This window comes from Phocoena phocoena, chromosome 6 (genome assembly GCF_963924675.1).
Source record: "Phocoena phocoena chromosome 6, mPhoPho1.1, whole genome shotgun sequence".
NCBI lineage: Eukaryota > Metazoa > Chordata > Mammalia > Artiodactyla > Phocoenidae > Phocoena > Phocoena phocoena.
The window spans coordinates 34,056,946-34,079,443 of record NC_089224.1 but is presented as its reverse complement, the minus strand read 5'-3'; positions in this window follow the sequence as shown (position 1 = coordinate 34,079,443).

The following is a 22,498-nucleotide window of genomic DNA, read 5'->3' as shown; positions in this document are numbered from 1 at the left end:
TCTCCTGGCGCCACCACAAACCAGCCAATATCTTAGGTAAATCACTGAAAGTCTTTATGCCTTATTTTTTGCAACTTAGTTTGGCAATAAGCAATCTTTTTCTAGGATGGCGATGAAAGCCCATGAGATGCTGGAGACAGCAACACTTTGTAAACAAGTGTTCTATTAATGTTGGGGATATACCACCTATATTTCTTTCCTCTTTTAACAGCATTATTGTCATATAATTCATTTACAACTCATCCATTTAATGTGTACAATTCAGAGGTTTTTATTAACTTCGCAGAGTTGGCACAGTCATCACCAAAGTCAATTTTAGAATGTTTTTAACATCCCCAAATAGAAAACCTATATTCTGTAGCAGTCACTCCCCATTCCTCACATTCCCCTCAGAGCTAGGCAGCCATTACTCTACTTTCTGTCTCTAAATTGACCTATTCCGGACATTTCATGCAAATGGAATCATACAGTGTATGGTCTTTGGTGATTGGGTTATTTTTTTTGGCCACACCACATGGCTTGTGGGATCTTAGTTCCCTGACCAGGGACTAAACCCACACCCTTGGCAGTGAAAGTGTGGAATCCTAACCACTGGGCTGCTAGAGAGTTCCCTGTGATGGGGTTCTTTGATGGAGGATAATGTTTGCAAGGTTCATCCATGTTGGATCAATACTTTATACTGGAGTCCTTTATATTACTGCATAATGTTTTGTTATATAGATACACCACATTTTATTATCCACTCATCAGTTGATGAGCACTTGGGTTGTTTCTACTTTTGGCTATCATGAATAATGCTGCTATGAACATTCATGTACAAGTTTTTGTGTGGGCATGTGTTTTCAGTTCTCTTGGGCATATATGTAGAAGTGGACTTCATGGGTCATATGGTTAATTCTATGTTTAACTTTTTGAGGAACTGCCAAAATGTTTTCCAAAGAGCCTTGTACCAACTTTCCCACCAGCAGTGATTGAGGGTTTCAATTTCTCCACATCTGTCAACACTTATGTCTTTTTTATTATAGCCATGGTGTGAAATGGTATTTCACTGTGGTTTTGATTTGTAGTACCCTGATGGCCAATGATGAGCATCTTTTCATGTGCTTATTGGTCATTTGCATATCCTCTTTGGAGAAATCTCCATTCAGATCCCTTGCCCATTTTTAATTGGGTAATTTGTCTTTATATCTTTGAGTGATTGGAGTTCTTTAGATATTCTAGACACAAATCCTGTATTAGATACATGACTTGAAAATATTTGATAGGTTGTCTTTGCACTTTCTTGATGGTATTCTTTGAAGCAAAACAATTTTTAACTTTTATGAAGTCAAAGTAATCTATTTTTTCTTTGTTGTTTGTGCTTTTGGTGACATATCTAAGAAACCATTACCTAGTCCAAGGTCATGAAGATTTGCCCCTATGTTTTCTTCTGAGTTATAGTTCTTACATTACATCTTTGATCCATTTTGAGTTAATTTTTGTATATGGTGTGAAGGAATCCAACTTCATTCTTTTGCAGATGGATATCCAGTTGTCACAGTACCATTTACTGAAAAGGCTATTCTTTCTCCATTGAATTGTTTTGACACTCTTGTCAAACATAAATTGATATAAATGTGACAGTTTATTTCTGGATTCTCAAATCTATTTCAATGATCTGTAAGTCTGCCTTCATGTCAGTATCACACCATCTTGGTTTTTTTTTTTTTGCAGTACGAGGGCCTCTCACCGTTGCGGCCCCTCCCGTTGCGGAGCACAGGCTCCGGATGCGCAGGCTCAGCGGCCACGGCTCACGGGCCCAGCCGCTCCACGGCATGTGGGATCTTCCCGGACTGGGGCACGAACCCGTATCCCCTGCATCAGCAGGCGGACCCCCAACCACTGCGCCACCAGGGAAGCCCCCATCTTGGTTTTTAATTAGACACCAGCTTTTAAATCAGAAAGTGTGAGTCCTCCAACTTTGTTGCTTTTCAAGAGTGTTTTGGCTATTCCGTATTTCTTGATTTTCCATGTGAATTTTAGGATCAGTTACTTAATTTCTGCAAAGAAACTAGGCGGGATTTTGATAAGGATTACACTGAATCTGTAGATCAATTTGGAGAGTACTGCTATCTTAACAATGTTAAGTCTTCTGATACATGAACATGGGATGTCTTTCCACTGACTTAGATCTTCTTCAATTTCTTTCAACAATGTTATATAGTAGTAATATTCTAAGTTTTGCACTTTTTTGTTGAATTTATTCCTAAATGTTTTATTATTTTGATGCTTTTGTAAATGGAATTGTTTTCTTAATTTCATTTTCAGATTATTCAGTGCAGGTTTATAGAAATACAACAGAATTTTGCAGATTGATCTTGTATCCTATCACATTAGTAAACTCATTTATTAGTTCTACTAATAGAACGAATTGGTTTTTAAGTGAATTCCTTAGAAGTTCTACTAATAGAACTAATTAGTTTTTATGTGAATTCCTTAGGATTTTCTAAGTGCAAAAGCATGTCACCTGTGAATAGAGTTTTTGTTTTTCCCTTCCAATCTGGATGCCTATTTGTTCTTTTTATTTCCTAATTGCTCGGGCTGTTAGAATAGAAGTGGTGAGAACAGACACCCTTGGCTTGTTTCTTATCTTAGAGAAAACTATTCAGTTTTCCACCACTAAGTTTTATGTTAACTATGGGTTTTTCATAGACACCTTTTTTTTTTTTTTCAAATTGAGGATGTTCTCTTCTATTCCTAGTTTGTTTAGTGTTTTTATCATGAGGGGCGTTAGATTTTGTCAATTGCTTTTCTGCATCTATTGTGGTGATCATGTGGCTATTGTCTTTATCCTATTGATATAGGATATAACTGATTTTTTTCTAATGTTAACTAACTTAGCATTCCTGGTAAATCTTACTTGGTCATGGTATAAAATCCTTGTTATATGTTACTGGATTTGGTTTTCTAGTATTTTGTTGCAGGTTTTGTGTCCGTATTCATTTAATTTTAATTGTGGTTAAAGAACATATTTTGTACCATCCAAATTCACTTAAATGTACTCAGGCTTGGTTATTGGCCTAGTATCTGGTGTATCTTGGATAATTTTATATGTGCACTTGAGAAGAATGTGTATTCAGCCTTTGTTGAGTAGACTGCTTTATAGAAATCTAGTTTGTGTAAGTGTTGTTCAATTCTTCTATTCCCCTGTTGATATTCTTCCTAGTAATTCTACCTATTATTGAAAATGGAGTTTTTAAGTCTCCAATGCTTAGTGTTAAATTATCTATTTCTCACTTTGATTCTTTCGGGTTTTGCTTAATGTATCTGGGGCTCTGTTGTGTGTATATGTTTATAATTGTCATGTCTTCCTGATGGGTTGACACTTATCATTATAAAATATCCCTTTTCTTCTTTTTTGTCTGATATTAGCAAAGCCACTCCTGCTTTCTTCTGGCTGTGGTTTGTATATCTTTTTCATTCCTTTATGTCTTATCTTTGATGCATAGTGTGTCTTATAGTAAAATAGAGTTGGATCTATTTTTTTTATCCAGTCTGACACATCTCTCTGCCTTTTTATTGGATTGTTTAATCCATTCACATTTTGTTTTCTATATATCTTGTGTCTATATCTCATATAAATATTTTGTTTTCTGTATATCCCATGCCACAATTACTCCCATTGAACTCCAGCACCATGAATCCAACTGCCTACTGGACATTTTTGTTATGACTCGCAGACACCTCAAAGATAATAATAAACACATCTAAGATTGAACTTCCCTTTTTCGCCAAAGCTTGTTGGTCTTTCTTCTTATACTCCATATTCTGGTTAGTTATATCCAAGTATCTAGTCACCTAAGCCAGGAATCTGGGAGCTTTCCTCAGGTCCTCCTCCCTTCTCAATTCACATTAAATTGTCCTGAGAGCTGGCCTTTTTCCATAATGTCTTTGCCTTAATTCAAGCCTTTACTGTTTGCTAATCTTCCATCTTTCCCCACTGCCAATCTATTCTCCACATGGCAACCAAAGTGATCTTTCTAAACCACAAATCTGATTATTTAATCCTTTACCAAAACCTTTTCATTAGCACCACTATCATCTACACCCATGATCTCCAACTTCAGTCATCTGAGCACTACATTCATGACTTTGCCATAATAACCACCATCATCATCATCAGTATCATTATTTGCCTACCTAGGTTTATTTCAAAAGGCAATGTGATAACTGGTGTTCTTTATCTTTAAATCTCTTAGCACTAAGCAATACTGTGCACATAGAGGCACTTATTAAATAACTGATTAACATATATGGGCTAGAGACAGTGTCTATGAAATTGACTGATGGATGTATTCATCACATATAAGATAAAATTTGTTTTTAAAACACAAAACCTAAACAGTATCAAAAATGGTAACATAGACAGTAACATCACTGCCCTAAAATCAATCAATCAAACAAACAAACAAAACACTGCAGAAGTGCCTCCCAAACAAAGAATATTCTCCTATGAAAAGCCATTTCTCTGAGTAACGGGCCTGTTTTTCTTTTCTGAACAATGAGAAGTTTGTGATACAGCATGTTTACCTCTTTCTCTAGGCCTGTGGTGCAGTGACTTTACAATTATGAAAGGATAAAATGAACATAAATTTCTATGTATTTTTCCCCTTTGCCGTTTTCTATCTGACCCATATTTTTCTTTTGCCCTGATATCATTATTTTACAAAATGAAACTTATATTTCTTACATTTTTATAAATATCTCAAATCATTTTGGGAAAAACGTAGGGAATAAATAAATAATAACATAATAAAAATATTCTTAAGTATTTACAAAACTACCTTCTTACATAATCTAGTAATAAACAAAAATGAGAATTCATGGTAATATTGTACAAACTCCTTTCTGTATATTTATCCACTCCTGGAAACACGGAAACATAACCAGCTCAGATCATACCCCAAAGTGAGTATCTACTCTTATTCACGTCAAGTTGAATTCCATTTCAGATGAAGGAGATTCTGGTGTGGCTCGAAGATGACCACACAGTCCCCTTGGGTGTCCTGAGCATGCAACTGCTCAAAGCATTCTAGCCTGGGAGCTCAGCTCACTATAAACAACCATGTGCCTGATGTCTAAAACACTAATGCATTGTGTCTGAGATACAAGAATTTGCTGCTTCCAGCCATTCAGTCTTGTTAACACAGCCAGTTAATTATTAGCTTTGAATTTCACCGTGAGAATGTCACAGAAGCCAGAATCTTTGACTATTAGCAGGTGAAATTCAAACTGGTCACCGGACATTGGCACCACCTCAAACGTGCTCTGTTTACAGCCTTAAAACTATCTTTGACTGGATCATGAAAACTAGCAGTTTCCTACACATATATCATCACTGACGGTCACTGGATGACCAAAAATATACTGTGAATCAAAAGGAATCTGTGATTTCATTTTTAAGTATAATTTCGTGGAAACATCTTCAGTAAGGCTATTTAATTAAAAAGCAATTGTTTAACAAAGAATTACATCATCGGATTAGTGTAAACACTTAGACAAATGCATCCATATTTTGGTTTGAATTAATCAATTACATTATCATTAGCAGAATGGTCAGATAGACCGATGGAAAAAGAATATAAGAACTCAGAAAAAAATACATATAAGTATTTGGGTGACTTACCATTTGGGAAAAAAAAGTTAGATTCCCTAACTTGCCAAATGCCAGGTGGATTAAATATGTAGAAAAGGAATTCATAAAAGTAGCAGAAGAAAATATAGGTAAATATTTAAAAAAACCCAAAAGTATAAAATGTGTTAAAAAAAAAAACCAGAGTCAGAAACCATAAAAAGGTTTCATTTTATTAAAATTTAACATTGCTACATCTAAACAACACCATAGAAAATCAAAAGGCACATAACAAACTGGGAAAACATTTGTGAAATACATAATAGGATGTTGCAATATTTCAACTTCAGCAACCAAGGCAACATGTGCCAATTACCCGTGTTCTAAATATTTTATTAAGGGAGTTTCTGAAAACCAGTTTTGCAACACTTAGCCACTCATCTACTTTGAGAGGATGAAAGGGTTGGAGTTGAAGAGGCTAGAAGCTGGAGTTGAAAGAATTTCTTTAGAAAGAGTTGTTGATGTACTGTGGGTAACAACCATGTACTTAGTCCTCTCAAGCCTAGAGAGAGATACTTTAAGAAGACTTCTCAAGGAGCTCGGTATGTGCTTAGAGCTTGGTATGCACTTCCTGGAGTGTGTAGGACAGGATGGACTGGTATTGACTCAACTCAACCCTAAATAAAAGGAAGCCCAAAAGGGAGAGACAGGCTGAAGCAAATGTGCAAGCAAACCAGAGAAATATGGGAAATAACTCCTCTCTTCCAAAGAGCAGGTCGGGTTTTTCCATAACAAAAAGAGCAGGTTTGGGTTTTTCCATAACATCTTACGGGAAACCCGAATTAACTTTTTGGCCAACCCAATATATGATCTGGGGAACAGACACAGAATCCACGGTGTGATTATCATCTAGCGGTTATTTTTAAAGGGATCAAGGAGGCAACATCAGGGCATCAACTTTGGATAATTCAAACCAAATCTCCCACTGAAGACAACTGAAAAATCTAAGTAAAAAGCATTTTCTAAAAGTCATTGAAAGTGCTAAAAAGCTAAACAAACGGTGAGAAACTACCTGCTAAAATCCTGGAAAATCTATAACCCAGTGTGGTGAGACTAGCGTTTGAAACTCTGTCTTCCCTAAGGCATATGCCTAACCAGCAAAGGCAGCTGAGAGGCCAAGCAGTGATTTTCTCAGGCTCTTGGAGACAGAGGGAATTATAAGAAAGAACCCAGCCCTGCAAGGACCAGGACAGGACAAATTCCCAAGGCAACCACTCATGGGTTTAATCTGAATTCTAAGAGTAAGGGTGACTGTAAGTAAACCAGTCTTGGGACTTGGACTTTTCCTGGTGGCCAAGAAAATCTTAAGCACTAAAATTGGATAAAGTTGATACTGTGTTAGTAGTGAGCCCAGAGGCCAAGCAGAATCAAATAAAGTAACTGGCCTCAAATTTTCCCACAGATAACTTTACAAAAACAATATTCCACATATACTCAAAGAAAATAAACCTTATAAGGAAATAAGATAACATGAACAAAACCCTGTACAAATAAGAGACAACAGAAAGAGACTCTAAGAGCTATGTATTATCAGACACAGGCTACGAAAGAAGTACGGTCACTGTATTCTAGAAAATAAAATCTTGAAATGAATCCAGAAACTATAAAAGTGATATAGCAGATTTGATAAAGAAACAAATTCTAGAACTGAAAGATAAGAAGAAAAAATATTAAGAACTCAATGGACAGGGTGAGGGGGTGAGTGAAATGGAGGGGATTGAGAAGTATGAACCTCCAGTTATAAAATAAATAAGCCACAGGCTTATTTATAAAATAAATATACAGCACAAGGAATATGGTCAATACTATTGCAATAACTTTATATGGGGACAGATGGTTACTAGAGTTATTGTGGGGATTGGTTCATAATCTATGCAAATCACTATGTAGTACATCTGAAACTAACATAGTATTGTAGGTCAATTATATCTAAATTAAAAATAAAGAACTCGATGAATCGGATCATGTACCATGATGTGCTTAAGTTTAATGTTCAAATGAAGAATTGGTTTAATATTCTAAAATCAATGTAATTAATCATATCAACAAAATAAAGGGGAAAGTTGTGTCATTTCACTAGAATCATAAAAAACATCTGATAAAATGCAATATCAATTTATGATAAAAACCCTCAATAAATTAGGAGCGGAAGACCTCCTCAATCTGATAAATGTCATTTATTAAAAACCAATAACCGGGCTTCCCTGGTGGCGCAGTGGTTGAGAGTCCGCCTGCCGATGCAGGGGACACGGGTTCGTGCCCCGGTCTGGGAAGATCCCACATGCCGCGGAGCGGCTGGGCCCGTGAGCCATGGCCGCTGAGCCTGCGCGTCCGGAGCCTGTCCTCCGCAACGGGAGAGGCCACAACAGTGAGAGGCCCGCGTAACGCATAAAAAAAAAAAAAAAAAAACCAATAACCAACATCATACTTAATGGTAAAATATTAAGCTATTTCCCCCTAAGATTGGGAAAAAGGCAAGAATGAACACTCTCACCATTTCTGTTCAATGCTGTCCTGAAGGTCCTACCCATTGCATCAAAGATAAAAGGCAAAAATATTGAAAAGGGAGATGTAAAACTGTCTCTACATTCAGGTAACATCATTATTTATAACCTCAGAAATCTACAAACAAATATTATATATATATAAAAGTGAACTTAGAAAGGTAGCAGGATACAATGTTGCTATAAAGAAATTGTATATATTTTTTACTAACAGCAAATGTTAGAAAAATAAAATTTACAAAAACAATTTCATTTACGGTAGCATCGAAACTCATAAAATATTTAGGAATAAATTTAACAAAAGATATGCAAACCTCTACAATAAAATGTCTAAAACATAGCTGAGAATTATTATTTTAAAAAGTGAAATAAATGGAGAAATAGACCATGTTCATGAGTTGGAAGATAGTACAGTATTAGCATTAGGATAAACATAGAGATTAATGAAACAGAATAGAGAGTACAGAAATAGATCCACACTTAACATGGTCAGTTGATTTTTGATAAAGATAATGAGGCTGTATACAGGGGAAAGGGCAGTCTTTTCTACAAATGGTGCTGGAAGAACTGGATATCATTATGGAAATAAAATGAACATCACTCAAAAATTAACTCAAAATGAATAAACAACCTAAATGTAAAAGCTAAACCGATAGGGACTCTCCTGGTGGTACAGTGGTTAAGAATCCACCTGCCAATGCAGGGGACATGGGTTTGAGCCCTGGTCCGGGAAGATCCCACATGCCGCAGAGCAACTAAGCCCATGCGCCACAACTGCTGAGCCTGCGCTCTAGAGCCCGTGAGCCACAACTACTGAGCCCGTGTGCCGCAACTACTGAAGCCCGTGTGCGTAGAGCCCGTGCTCCGCAACAAGAGACGCCACCGCAACGGGAAGCCTGCACACCACAATGAAGAGTAGCCCCCGCTCACTGCAACTAGAGAAAGCCCGTGCGCAGCAACGAAGACCCAAGGCAGCCAAAAATAAATAAATAATTAAAAAAAAAAAAAAAGTTAAACTGATAAAAATTCTATAAAAAAACATAGGAGATAATTTTTGTGACCTAGTGGTAGGCCATGATTTTTTTTTAGATAGGAAATAAAAAGCACATGCTACAGAAAAAAAATTAAGATGGACTTTATCAAAATGAAAAAAGCTTTGTTGCCTGAAAGACGTGATTAAGAAAACAAAAAGACAAGCCACAAAGTGGGAGAAAGTACTTGTAATACATGTATCTGATAAAGGGCTTATATCCAGAATATATAAAGAACTCTTACAGTTTAATAAGAAAAACAACTCAAAGAAAAAAATGGGGGTAAACTATTTGAACCATTTACAAAAGAAGATATACAAAAGGCCAATAAGCATGTAAAACGCTGCTCAATATCACTAGTCATCAGGGAAATGCACATTAAATACACAATGAGATACCACTACACACACATCAGAATGATCAAAAATAAAAAGATTGATGACACCAAGTGTAGAACAACCAGAAGTCTTATACGTGATGGCGGAAACGTAAAATCATACAACTCTTTTGAAAACTGGCTATTTTTAAAAAGAAGTTAACATTTTTATGCGTAGCATATGACCCAGCATTCGCTAGGCATTTACCCAAGATAAATGAAAACATGTCCACATAAAGGCTTGTGCATGAATGTTCATTGCAGCATTATTTGCCATTGCCAAAAATTCAAAATGTCCATCAACAAGTGAATGGGTCAACAATCTGTGGTACCTCCATATCATGGAATATGACTCAGCAATGAAAAGGAATGAATAACTACTATTTGCAACATGGATGAATCGCAAAATCATCATGCAGAGTTCAAGAAGCTGGACACAAAAGAGCACATACTGTGTGGGTCTGTTTTCATAGAATGTTAATTTATCCATAGTAACAAAATGTTGCCTGAGACCAGGGGCGCAGGGTTGGGTAGAATGCAAGGGTACACAAAGAAATTTTGGAAGGAAACAGAAGTGTTCTATATCTTGATTGTGATGGTGGTTTCATGAGTGTAACCATTAAAACTCATCAACTTATGTATATATACACAATTTTGTGTTTGTGTAGAAAAAGCGTTCTCACATACTCCGCCTACATGGTCAAGCAGTTAACAGCTCCCTGGACAATAAGCAATACATTGCAAATCTTTGAATGCTGCAGTTTTGCACTGAATTTCTCATTATTTTTTCAATTCTTCCTATGAGAAAGCATACATATACTAGACAAAAACTAAGGCATTAGAAGATTTTCGATATGGAAATAGTTTACTTTAAATGGACATTTTTTTTAAATGAATTTAATCAGCAGGGTTTTTCTTCCTACTGTTAGCTAGCTTGACTTTGATTAAATCATTGTTATTATCCAATTTGTTACAGCACTCCAAAGCATTCATTATCTGTGGTTGAATTATAATCATTTAAAAGAGCGGTCAGGGCATTTGTACCACATATGAAATGTTAAACTTATGGAACACAGCCTCACTTTGTTTTTAAAGCAAACTGTTGAAGAAATTAAAACTGTTTATCTTCTAAGAAACGCAAACTCTCCACTCTTAAAATGGACTGTTAGGGACTTCCCTGGTGGTGCAGTGGTTAAGAATCTGCCTGCCAATGCAGGGGACACGGGTTCGAGCCCTGGTCTGGGAAGATCTCACATGCCACAGAGCAACTAAGTCCGTGCGCCGCAACTACTGAGCCTGCGCTCTAGAGCCTGCCAACCACAGCTACTTAGCCCGTGAGCCACAACTACTGAGCTCATGTGCCACAACCACTGAAGCCTGCAAGCCTAGAGCCCGTGCTCCGCAACAAGAGAAGCCACAGCAATGAGAAGCCTGCGCACCACAAGAGTAGCCCCCACTCTCCACAACTACAGAAAGCCCGCGCGCAGCAACGAAGACCCAACACAGCCTAAAATAAATAAATAAATAAATATTTTTTTAAAAAAATAGGAGAAAGTGTAGGTCAGGTGAAGGAGATATCAGGGGCAAAGGCTCAGAAAAGGCCTTGCAAAATAGAGAAAGTTGTCAGGGAACAATGAGGAATCTGATCAAATGGAAAGCAGCGGGGAGATGAGATTGGAGGGTGGCGCCAACTTAGGGGGAGGCTCTCCTCCGTGGCCAAGGAGGGCACACTGCTCTCCAGAGTTAGAAGTTCTGTGTTCTGTGTGGTGAAGCAGGCCATGGCTTTAATGGGTTCTTTTTCCCTCCAGCACTAGCCCTCTGCCCAGGCAAATCCTCTAACCACAAGGTCCCTCCTCACCATCCTTTATTCCACCATTCAAACCCCATTCTCATTTCAAAGACCAGCTCAAGCCCTACGTCATCCTGTGTTCCTTCTTAAAGACCCAAATTCACACTGAATTGCCCCAGCTCTGATCAACACTTGGCTAGACACTGTCCTTTTCCTTGATTTATATATATTTCTCATCTGTGCAGCCAATCAGAAAATTTCCTCAAGGGACTTCCCTGGTGGTCCAGTGGCTAAGAATCTGGCTTCCAATGCAGGGGATGCGGCTTTGATCCCTGGTCGGGGAACTAAGATCCCAAATGCCGCAGGACAACTAAGCCCGTGTGCCACAAGTACTGAGCAACTACTGAGCCCGCACTCTAGAGTCCATGTGCCACAACCAGAGAGAAGCCTGCGCGTCGCAACTAGAGAAGCGTGGGCACCACAACGAAAGATCCCACATCCCCCAATGAAGATTCCGCATGCCGCAACTAAGACCCAATGCAGCCAAATAAATAAATAAATATTTAAAAAAAAGAAAATTCCCTCAAGACAAGAACCATCACCACACAGTGCCCAGTTCAACACCAGGTACATAATAAGATTTTTTTTTTTAAAAAAAAAACCTCACTACTTGATTGGCAGATTGCTAATATAATTATCAAAAACAGTTGTTTTATTGTTTTCTTTATGACAGCGGTACTCAAGTGTAGTTCCTGGAGCAGCAGCATCAACATCTCCTGGAAATGTTGCTAGAAAAGCCCAGTCTCAGACCCCACCCAGACCTACACAAATCACAAACTGGGGGAGGGCAGTCATTTGTGTTTTGACAAGGCTTCCAGGTGAGGCGGACCCATGATCAAGTTTAAATACCACTGCTTTTTACAAGCCTGAAACCCCAAACAAATTCAGGCAGCTTATAAGGGCTTGTAGACAGTATAGTGTATAATTTTAAATTATAAAAATATTTTATATAGGAACAAAAAAATGATGTAAAGAGAAGACAAGGATAGGAAAACTTACCAGAGCCAGGAATATGCTTGGTCAACAAAATAATGTGAAAAATTAACAGAAACCTCAATTAAATAGAGTCAAGAGACCAGAAGGGGGAGCTCTCACACCTTGCCGGAATAGCAGTGCCCAGCAAAAAAGAAGAAAGACTCCTCTTCTTTCCTGGCAAGGACTCAGCCAATGAAAAGCCATGGACTCTTTGTTTACTACAGCCCTCCCAGCCTCTTTTTCCCTCTGTAACGCAGTCCCCTTCCCTTGCTGTGTAAGAACTTACACACGGCTCACCATGATTGCTGACCCTGGATTGCCAGTCTCTGCTGATTCCAAATAAACATCTTTGCTGGAGAAATACCTGGCGGTCTGTTTGTTTTAGGTCAACAATAAATACCCCCAAAGTCCTTTATACATGTTAGAGAACTAAGGCAGCACAATTACACAATTCAGTGTCATGAGACGAAAGAAAAGAATCACTTAAGAGAAGTACAACTATCTCAGGCAGTGAGACCTACCCACAGGTGCCACAGGGAGAGGCTGTGTAACGTAGAGTGTGATGTTCTCAACAAGCTTCCAGAAAGCACAATGAATCTCCAAGGGCTGTTTCGCAATTGAAACTGAAAAAGGCCACAGGCCAGATGAAATTCCACTGAGGGGACACTGCAAAGCAGGGAGACTAGCAGCTCTTGAAGGTCTGAACTTAAACCAGGGAGAGACTGCAGTGCGCCTAGAACAGATGAACCGGAGGCCTCAGCCGCTTTCCCTCCACGGGACTCCTGACCTACGCACAGCCACGTGGCCCCAAAGCTCAGGGGCTGTCTTATTTATTCCTGACTTTTTCCCCTCTCAGTTTAGTGAATGTGAAGCTACGGTGTAGTGTAAATTAGAGGGGCTGCCTTAGCAACCGTTTGCAGAGTAAAGGTCTCCTGAAAGAATCCTTCTCTCACTCCACACAAGAGTTATTCTCTTTGTTTCCACTCTCCTCCAAACATTTGTCCCAGTGTTGAAACGCGTGATGCCTAAAATCTTAATCTTAAAATGACCTTTAATTAAGGTTAGCCACAAATAATTAAGAGGTTTGCTTTTCTTATTTGCTCCACTAGAGGAAAATTTAAAGTTGAGGACTCGGTATATACACTTGAGATGGCATTAACAAGTATGTATTAAATGTGAAACATAAAGAAAGCCCTGTCAGGGGCTTGCAGTTAATTTCTAATACGTTTCTATGGCCACATAATTTATATAAACACCCGGGAGAATAGGCAAATAGAAAAAAATTTTATTTGATATTGTTTAGCTTTTAAATTTTGTTTTTCAAGAAAGCTTAAACATTATACAAAGTACTGATTAAGCCCCCAGTCTCACAATTAGGAGCAAAAAGGATCCATAGAATTCTCCCTCCATAGAAATTACCCTGGTAAAAGAGGAACTGGGTAGCCTAATGTTTTAGGCAGAAGCCAGTAAACTTTTTTCTGTAAAAGTTTTGAAGAAACTTTAAATAGTAAACACAGTAGGCTTTGTAGGCCGTATGGTCTTTGTCAAAGTACCCAACTCTGCCACTGTAACAAGAAAGCAGCCACAGGCGTGTCAACAAATGGGCATGGCTGCATTCCAAAAATTTTTTTTATTTATAAAAATAGGTGGCTTCCAAATTTGGCCCCTCTGGCCAAAGCTTACACCCTCTGGCTTTGGAATCCTTTGATCTTTCTGCTGCCTAGGGGAAAGGTTACCACAAACACCCAGGGGTAAGTTATCCAAAAAAGCCAAGTGACCCAAATGAGGAAACTCCTTCACTAATCCCCCAGTGCCTTGTTAAAAACTCAGCCCCGCCTTTGAAATAACAGAGCTAGGCTGCTGGGATCTGTTCTCAATAGATTATTGGGCACTGTTTCTCTAATGATGGAATGAAGCCACGATAATACAGTTAGGGAAGCCACTGCATTTTCCCTGTCCATCAGGCCAGAAACCTCAGCTGCTGTGGATACCAATCCCCCACCAATCACCAGCTACCCCACCCCCTTGATTCTGGTGGCAGAGAGTTTGGGCATGCATCCCCTCCTCTCTGTGCCCACTATTGGCATCCTGACACCTTCTTCTGCCTGAGATGCACTGCACACTTCAAGTTATTGGGTTTTGTTCCTGTCTATAGAGTTTTCTCTGTCTGATGCATGTTTCTCATTGCTTCCAGATTGATCTTTCTGAAACTGTCACTCCCTGCTCAAATCTTCAAATGTTCCCTGTTATCTAGAGGATAAAATATAAGCTTAGTATATAACATTTAAGGGACTCCCTCCACAGCTTGACCCCTGCCTCCTTCTCCACAATATTCTCGACTCCACTTTCCACAAGCCGTGTACTCACTCTTCTCGTCTACAGCAAGTACAGCTAATTACCTCTCCAATATCCATGTTCCTTTTCTTCCTAACAGAAGCCCTGTAACATTGGGTAAGACTATGTAACCACATAAAAAGACCTGAATTTCCTTCTCTATCTAATAAGAAAAGGTGACCAATGAGATGTAAAATGTCATTGAAGCAGTTTCAAGAAAAGAAATCTTTAAATGGGGTTTATGCTGATGATAGTTGCCTTTCTACCCTTCCCTACTTTTTTTTTTCTTTCTAGAACTCTGATACAATGGTTGGAGCTCCAGCAGCCATCTTGTGGCCATCAAGTAACCTTGAAGATAGAAGCCATGACCTAAGGATAGCAGGACAAAAATAGAGAAGGAAACTGGCTCAGTGATATCACTGAACTATTAAATCAGTCCTGGGCAACTTATCTATAGGTTACATGTTATGTGAGAAAAAAATAAAACCCTTTCTAGTTTAAGCCACTGTTACTTCATGTCTCTGAAACCAGTAGCCAAAAGTAATTCCTGATGCAATGACTCTTTGCTTTACTCTTGCTATTCACCCTCTTCAGAATGACCTTCTTTGCTCTACATTCCAGTTCTCCACCTTTCAAAATACTACTCATTCTTCAATATTTGGAACAAATGCTGACACATGCTATCTCCTCCTGGACTACTCCTTTCTTCCATAGCTACCCAATACTTTGCTTTTCAACTGCATAATAGCACTACTGGAGTTCAACAATAGGCCTTGCTGTCTACTAGCCATGAGAATACAGGCACATTATTTAACCTCTCCAAGACTAACTTCCTTCATCTGCAAGATGGGGATGGAGAAAGTTCTGAGTCATATTACTGTTGGAAGAAATCAATGAGATAAAGTACATGAAACAACATAATGCCTGACACAGAGAAAGTACTCAGTAAATGATTGTAATTATCATTATTATTGCCATTATTGTTGTGTCTCAGTTAACTGGCTATAGATCTGTCTCCCTAGCACAAAAGTACTTTTAGGGTGGAGCCAATGTCTCACTCTCCTCTTTAGCACCACAGCACCTATTTTATAGGTTGAATGAATGGATGAACAAATTAATAAATGACAGTATTGTACAGACCAGCCAACATGACAATGGCCAGGAAGGTGTAATGCACTTTCCAAAGGACTTTCCTTACACAACAGAAAAACTAGAAAGCAAACCTGATGAAGTCAAACAGACATTTTCTTCCCAATTATGGCCCATTCATTTGAAATATTGCTTTGTCTGCTTACCAAGGCTTTCATCACTTGCAAGCCGGTGGAAGTGGCGACACACTGGTGCAACCCGAGCAAGCTCCTTGTGTGAGAGAAGGGAAAATATACAAATCCATATTTCCTCAGGCAGTAGTAGCCACTGTGAGAAATCAGTATCTCTTTTGTGCTCCTGGAATGGAACAGGAGACAATGGGTAACGAAAAGGTTAGCACAGAGAGGAAAGGTCATACATCTTCAAAACAAAAGAAATTAAATGCATGGTATTTGCACACAGCACATATACTGCACGGAGACTAAGTATCTCTTCTCTTTTCTTTCCTTCTACCTATCTCAGCCTAGCTCATCGATGCACAACACAGAGCCCAGATCCCAAAGTTTGGAAACCAAAATGGAAACCATCAATAGAGAAACCCAACAGAAGACTTATTTATTTATTTGGCCTTGCCACATGCGGGATCTTAGTTCCCCGACCAGGGACCAAACCTGCGCCCCCTGCAGTGGAAGCGTGAAGTCTTAACCACTGGAGCGCCAGGGAAATCCCCAGACTTCTTAACCCTCTAGGTTCACTGCCATGCAGGGTCTCATCTGCATTGGCTAACCACAGTGCAGGGTCTTCTATGCGGTCTCTGGCATGGAGCTGTATACAAATATCACTGGTAGCTGGCAGGGAGGAGCCCTGGCCACGGTTCCCTGTTTGACTGCAACCCCACAGCTATGGCCCAGTCCACATCAGGGGGTGCATCCTCAGCTGCTGGTGCTGGAAAGGAGCCTTGAACTGATGAAAGGGTCTGTCACCAGCCTTCCATCCTCTTCCATGGATGACTCCAGTTTCTTGAGAAGTTGTGTTACTGTTGAGGTTGGATAAAAATCTAACTCACAGATGACATTTTATTAGGAAGGTTTTAGGCTTCCTAACCTTGGAGATCTCTCATAATATCCCACAAGACTGGGTCTCCATCTGGAACATCTATTCCCAAACTATGTATTCTCTGGAAAGTTGTAATCCCAATTTCAACCCAGTACCCTTCTGGCTTTCAGCCTAACTCTAAGAATGATCATATTTCATGCCTTATGGTTGCTCACTCTATAACCTAATATATTCCATGGATAAGGCAGACATGATAAGTTTGTACTCTTGTCTCAATTCCTGAATAAATCTGAGACACTCACCTCCAATCTAGAATCCTATATGTCAATGTAGCAAAAATGTAACACGTCTCTTCTACAGCCTGTCCCTGTGTGTCTCATTCAAATAAACATCAATTTAACCATCAAAAATACTTTAGGCAGCAATTCAAATATTTACTGGAGTCTTTCTAAAAATATCAAAGGAGACCCAATTCCCATAAAATGTCTTCAACTCCTGCTTTCCTGGTTATTTCTCTTTCAAACTTCTCACACTCTGGATTGCCCCCGGGACTGTACTTCTTCCTCTAAGCTCCCCCAAAACTGTCCTCCCCAACCAGTTCACTCCAACCCCCCTGCCTTTATGAATTCATTATCTCCTCCTTTTATTAGTTTTATTCCTTCTGGTATAAAATCTTAGTGGCCTATTTGGCTTCCTCCAATTCTGCAGCACTTTTCCCACAATATTCTAATCATCGACACAAATTTCTAGGATTCAAGAAGCCAGAGAGGCTGTAAATAGTCCTGTACTTAGAGTGTGTTGTCCCTGCTACATGAAGTATTTGCATCTGAACTACATGAACAATATAAGCCCCATGGGAAACACGCTCTTTAAAACAGTGTGAAAAATACAGTGTTATTACCCTCTCACCCTTTCATCTAATTTAGGATTATGGATTTCACAACACTCAATATTTTTATTCTGTGAAGCTGCACTTTTTATCTTGGTGCTTAATGATAGCAACTTTGCATATTAGAGGAACAATGTGCCGAAATAAGAGAACAGACTGCCAGGGTCCCGGGATCCAGGGACAACTTCCCCGGGAGAACGCATGACACACCTCAGGCTGGTGCAACTTCCCGCCAGCCTCTGCCGCAGCAGGCTCACCCCGCATCCGCCCCCCTCCCTCCCCCGGCCTGAGTGAGCCAAAGCCCCCGAGTCAGCGGCTCCTTTAACCCTGTCCTGTCTGAGCGGAGAACAGACGCACTCGGGCAACCTACACACAGAGGCGGGGCCAAATCCAAAGCGGAACTCCTGGGAGCTGTGAGAACAAAGAAGAGAAAGGGAAATCCCCCCCAGCAGCCTCAGGAGCAGCGGATTAAATCTCCACAATCAACTTGATGTACCATGCATCTGTGGAATACCTGAATAGACAACGAATCATCCCAAATTGAGGAGGTGGACTCTGAGAACAAGATTTATTATTTTCTCCCCTTTTCCTCTTTTTGTGAGTGTGTATGTGTATGCTTCTGGGTAAGATTTTGTCTGTATAGCTTTGCTTTCACCATTTGTCCTAGGGTTCTAACCGTCCGTTTTTTTTTTTTTATTAAAAAAAATTTTTTTTTGCTTACTAATTATTTTTTATTTTAATAACTTTATTTTATCTTAATTTTATTTTATATCCTTTCTTTCTTTCTTCCTTCCCTCCTTTCTTTCTTTTCTAGTTTTTTTCCCTTTTATTCTGAGCCGTGTGGATGAAAGGCTCTTGGTGCTGCAGCCAGGACTCAGTGTTGTGCCTCTGAGCTGGGAGAGCCAACTTCAGGACACTGGTCCACAAGAGACCTCCCAGCTCCACGTAATATCAAACTGCGAAAATTTCCCAGAGACCTCCATCTCAACACCAACACCCAGCTTCACTCAACGACCAGCAAGCTACACTGCTGGACACCCTATGCCAAACAACTAGCAAGACAGGAACACAACCCCACGCATTAGCAGAGAGGCTGCCTAAAATCAAAATAAGTCCACAGACATCCCAAAACACACCACCAGACGTGGACCTGCCCACAAGAAAGACAAGATCCAGCCTCATCTACCAGAACACAAGCACTAGTCCCCTCCACCAGGAAGCCTACACAATCCACTGAACCAACTTTAGCCACTGGGGACAGACACCAAAAACAACGGGAACTACGAACCTGCAGCCTGCAAAAAGGTGACCCCAAACACAGTAAGATAAGCAAAATGAGAAGACAGAAAAACACACAGCAGATGAAGGAGTAAGATAAAAACCCACCAGACCTAACAAATGAAGAGGAAATAGGCAGTCTACCTGAAAAAGAATTCAGAATAATGATAGTAAAGATGATCCAAAATCTTGGATATAGAATAGAGAAAATATAAGAAACATTTAACAAGGACCTAGAAGAACTAAAAATGAAACAAGCAACAATGAACGACACAATAAATGAAATTAAAAATACTCTAGAAGGGTTCAATAGCAGAATAACTGAGGCAGAAGAACGGATAAGTGACCTGGAAAATAAAATAGTGGAAATAACTACTGCAGAGCAGAATAAAGCAAAAAGAATGAAAAGAACTGAGGACAGTCTCAGAGACCTGTGGGGCAACATTAAATGCACTAACAATCGAATTATACAGGTTCCAGAAGAAGAAGAGAAAAAGAAAGAGACTGAGAAAATATTTGAAAAGATTATAGTTGAAAACTTCCCTAATATGGGAAAGGAAATAGTTAATCAAGTCCAGGAAGCACAGAAAGTCCCATACAGGATAAATCCAAGGAGAAACATGCCAAGACACATATTAATCAAACTGTCAAAAATTAAATACAAAGAAAACATATTAAAAGCAGCAAGGGAAAAACAACAAATAACACACAAGGGAATCCCCATAAGGTTAACAGCTGATCTTTCAGCAGAAACTCTGCAAGCCAGAAGGGACTGGCAGGACATATTTAAAGTGATGAAGGAGAAAAACCTGCAACCAAGATTACTCTACCCAGCAAGGATCTCATTCAGATTTGATGGAGAAATTAAAACCTCTACAGACAAGCAAAAGCTGAGAGAGTTCAGCACCACCAAACCAGCTTTACAACAAATGCTAAAGGAACTTCTCTAGGCAAGAAACACAAGAGAAGGAAAAGACCTACAATAAGAAACCCCAAACAATTAAGAAAATGGTAATAGGAATGTACATATCAATAAGTACCTTAAATGTAAATGGATTAAAGGCTCCAACCAAAAGACACAGACTGGCTGAATGGATCAAGACACATATATATGCTGTCTACAAGAGACCCACTTCAGACCTAGGGACACATACAGACTGAAAGTGAGGGGATGGAAACAGATATTCCATGCAAATGGAAACCAAAAGAAAGCTGGAGTAGCAATTCTCATATCAGACAAAATAGACTTTAAAATAAAGACTATTAGAAGAGACAAAGAAGGACCCTACATAATGATCAAGGGATCGATCCAAGAAGAAGATATAACAATTGTAAATATTTATGCACCCAACCTAGAAGCACCTCAATACATAAGGCAACTACTAACAGCCATAAAAGGGGAAATCAACAGCAACACATTCATAGTAGGGGACTTTAACACCTCACCTTTCACCAATGGACAGATCATCCAAAATGAAAATAAATAAGGAAACACAAGCTTTAAATGATACATTAAACAAGATGGACTTAATTGATATTTATAGGACATTCCATCTAAAATCAACAGAATACACATTTTTCTCAAGTGCTCATGGAACATTCTCCATGGTACATCATATCTTGGGTCACAAATCAAGCCTTGGTAAATTTAAGAAAATTGAAATTGTATCAAGTATCTTTTCCGACCACAACACTATGAGACTAGATATCAATTACAGGAAAAGATCTGTAAAAAATACAAACACATGGAGACAAAACAATACGCTACTTAATAACGAAGTGATCACTGAAGAAATCAAAGAGGAAATAAAAAAATACCTAGAAATAAATGAAAATGGAGACATGATGACCCAAAACCTATGGGATGCAGCAAAAGCAGTTCTAAGAGGGAAGTTTATAGCAATACAATCCTACCTTAAGAAACAGGAAACATCTCGAAAAAACAACCTAACCTTGCACCTAAAGCAATGAGAGAAAGAAAAACAAAACAACCCCAAAGTTAGCAGAAGGAAAGAAATCATAAACATCAGATCAGAAATAAATGAAAAAGAAGTGAAGGAAATGATAGCAAAGATCAATAAAACTAAAAGCTGGTTCTTTGAGAAGATAAACAAAATAGATAAACCACTAGCCAGACTCATCAAGAAAAAAAGGGAGAAGACTCAAATCAATAGAATTAGAAATGAAAAAGGAGAAATAACAACAGACACTGCAGAAATACAAAAGATCATGAGAGATTACTACAAGCAACTATATGCCAATAAAATGGACAATCTGGAAGAAATGGACAAATTCTTAGAAATGCACAACCTGCCACGACTAAATCAGGAAGAAATAGAAAATATGAACAGACCAATAAGAAGCACTGAAATTGAAACTGTGATTAAAAATCTTCCAACAAACAAAAGTCCAGGACCAGATGGCTTCACAGGCGAATCCTATCAAATATTTAGAGAAGAGCTAACACCAATCCTTCTCAAACTCTTCCAAAATAGAGCAGAGGGAGGAACACTCCCAAACTCATTCTATGAGGCCACCATCACCTGATACCAAACCCAGACAAGGATGTCACAAAGCAAGAAAACTACAGGCCAACATCACTGATGAACATAGATGCAAAAATCCTCAACAAAATACTAGCAAACAGAATCCAACAGCACATTAAAAGGATCATACACCATGATCAATTGGGGTTTATTCCAGGAATGCAAGGATTCTTCAATAAATGCAAATCAATCACCATGATACACCATATTCACAAATTGAAGGAGAAAAACCATATGATCATCTCAATAGATGCAGAGAAAGCTTTCGACAAAATCCAACACCCATTTATGATAAAAACCCTGCAGAAAGTAGGCATAGAGGAAACTTTCCTCAACATAATAAAGGCCATATATGACAAACCCACAGCCAACATCGTCCTCAAAGGTGAAAAGCTGAAACCATTTCTACTAAGATCAGGAACAAGACAAGGTTGTCCACTCTCACCCCTCTTATTCAACATACTTTTGCAAGTTTTAGCCACAGCAATCAGAGAAGAAGAGGAAATAAAAGGAATCCAAATCAGAAAAGAAGAAGTAAAGCTGTCACTTTTTGCAGATGACATGATACTATCCATAGTGTATCGTAAAGATGCTACCAGAAAACTACTAGAGCTAACCAATGAATCTGGTAAAGTAGCAGGATACAAAATTAATGCACAGAAATCTCTTGCATTCCTAAACACTGATGATGAAAAATCTGAAAGTGAAATTAAAAAAAAACACTCCCATTTACCACTGCAACAAAAAGAATAAAATACCTAGGAAAAACCTACCTAAGGAGACAAAAGACCTGTATGCAGAAAATTATAAGACAATGATGAAAGAAATTAAATATGATACAAATAGATGGAGAGATATACCATGTTCTTGGATTGGAAGAATCAACATTGTGAAAATGAC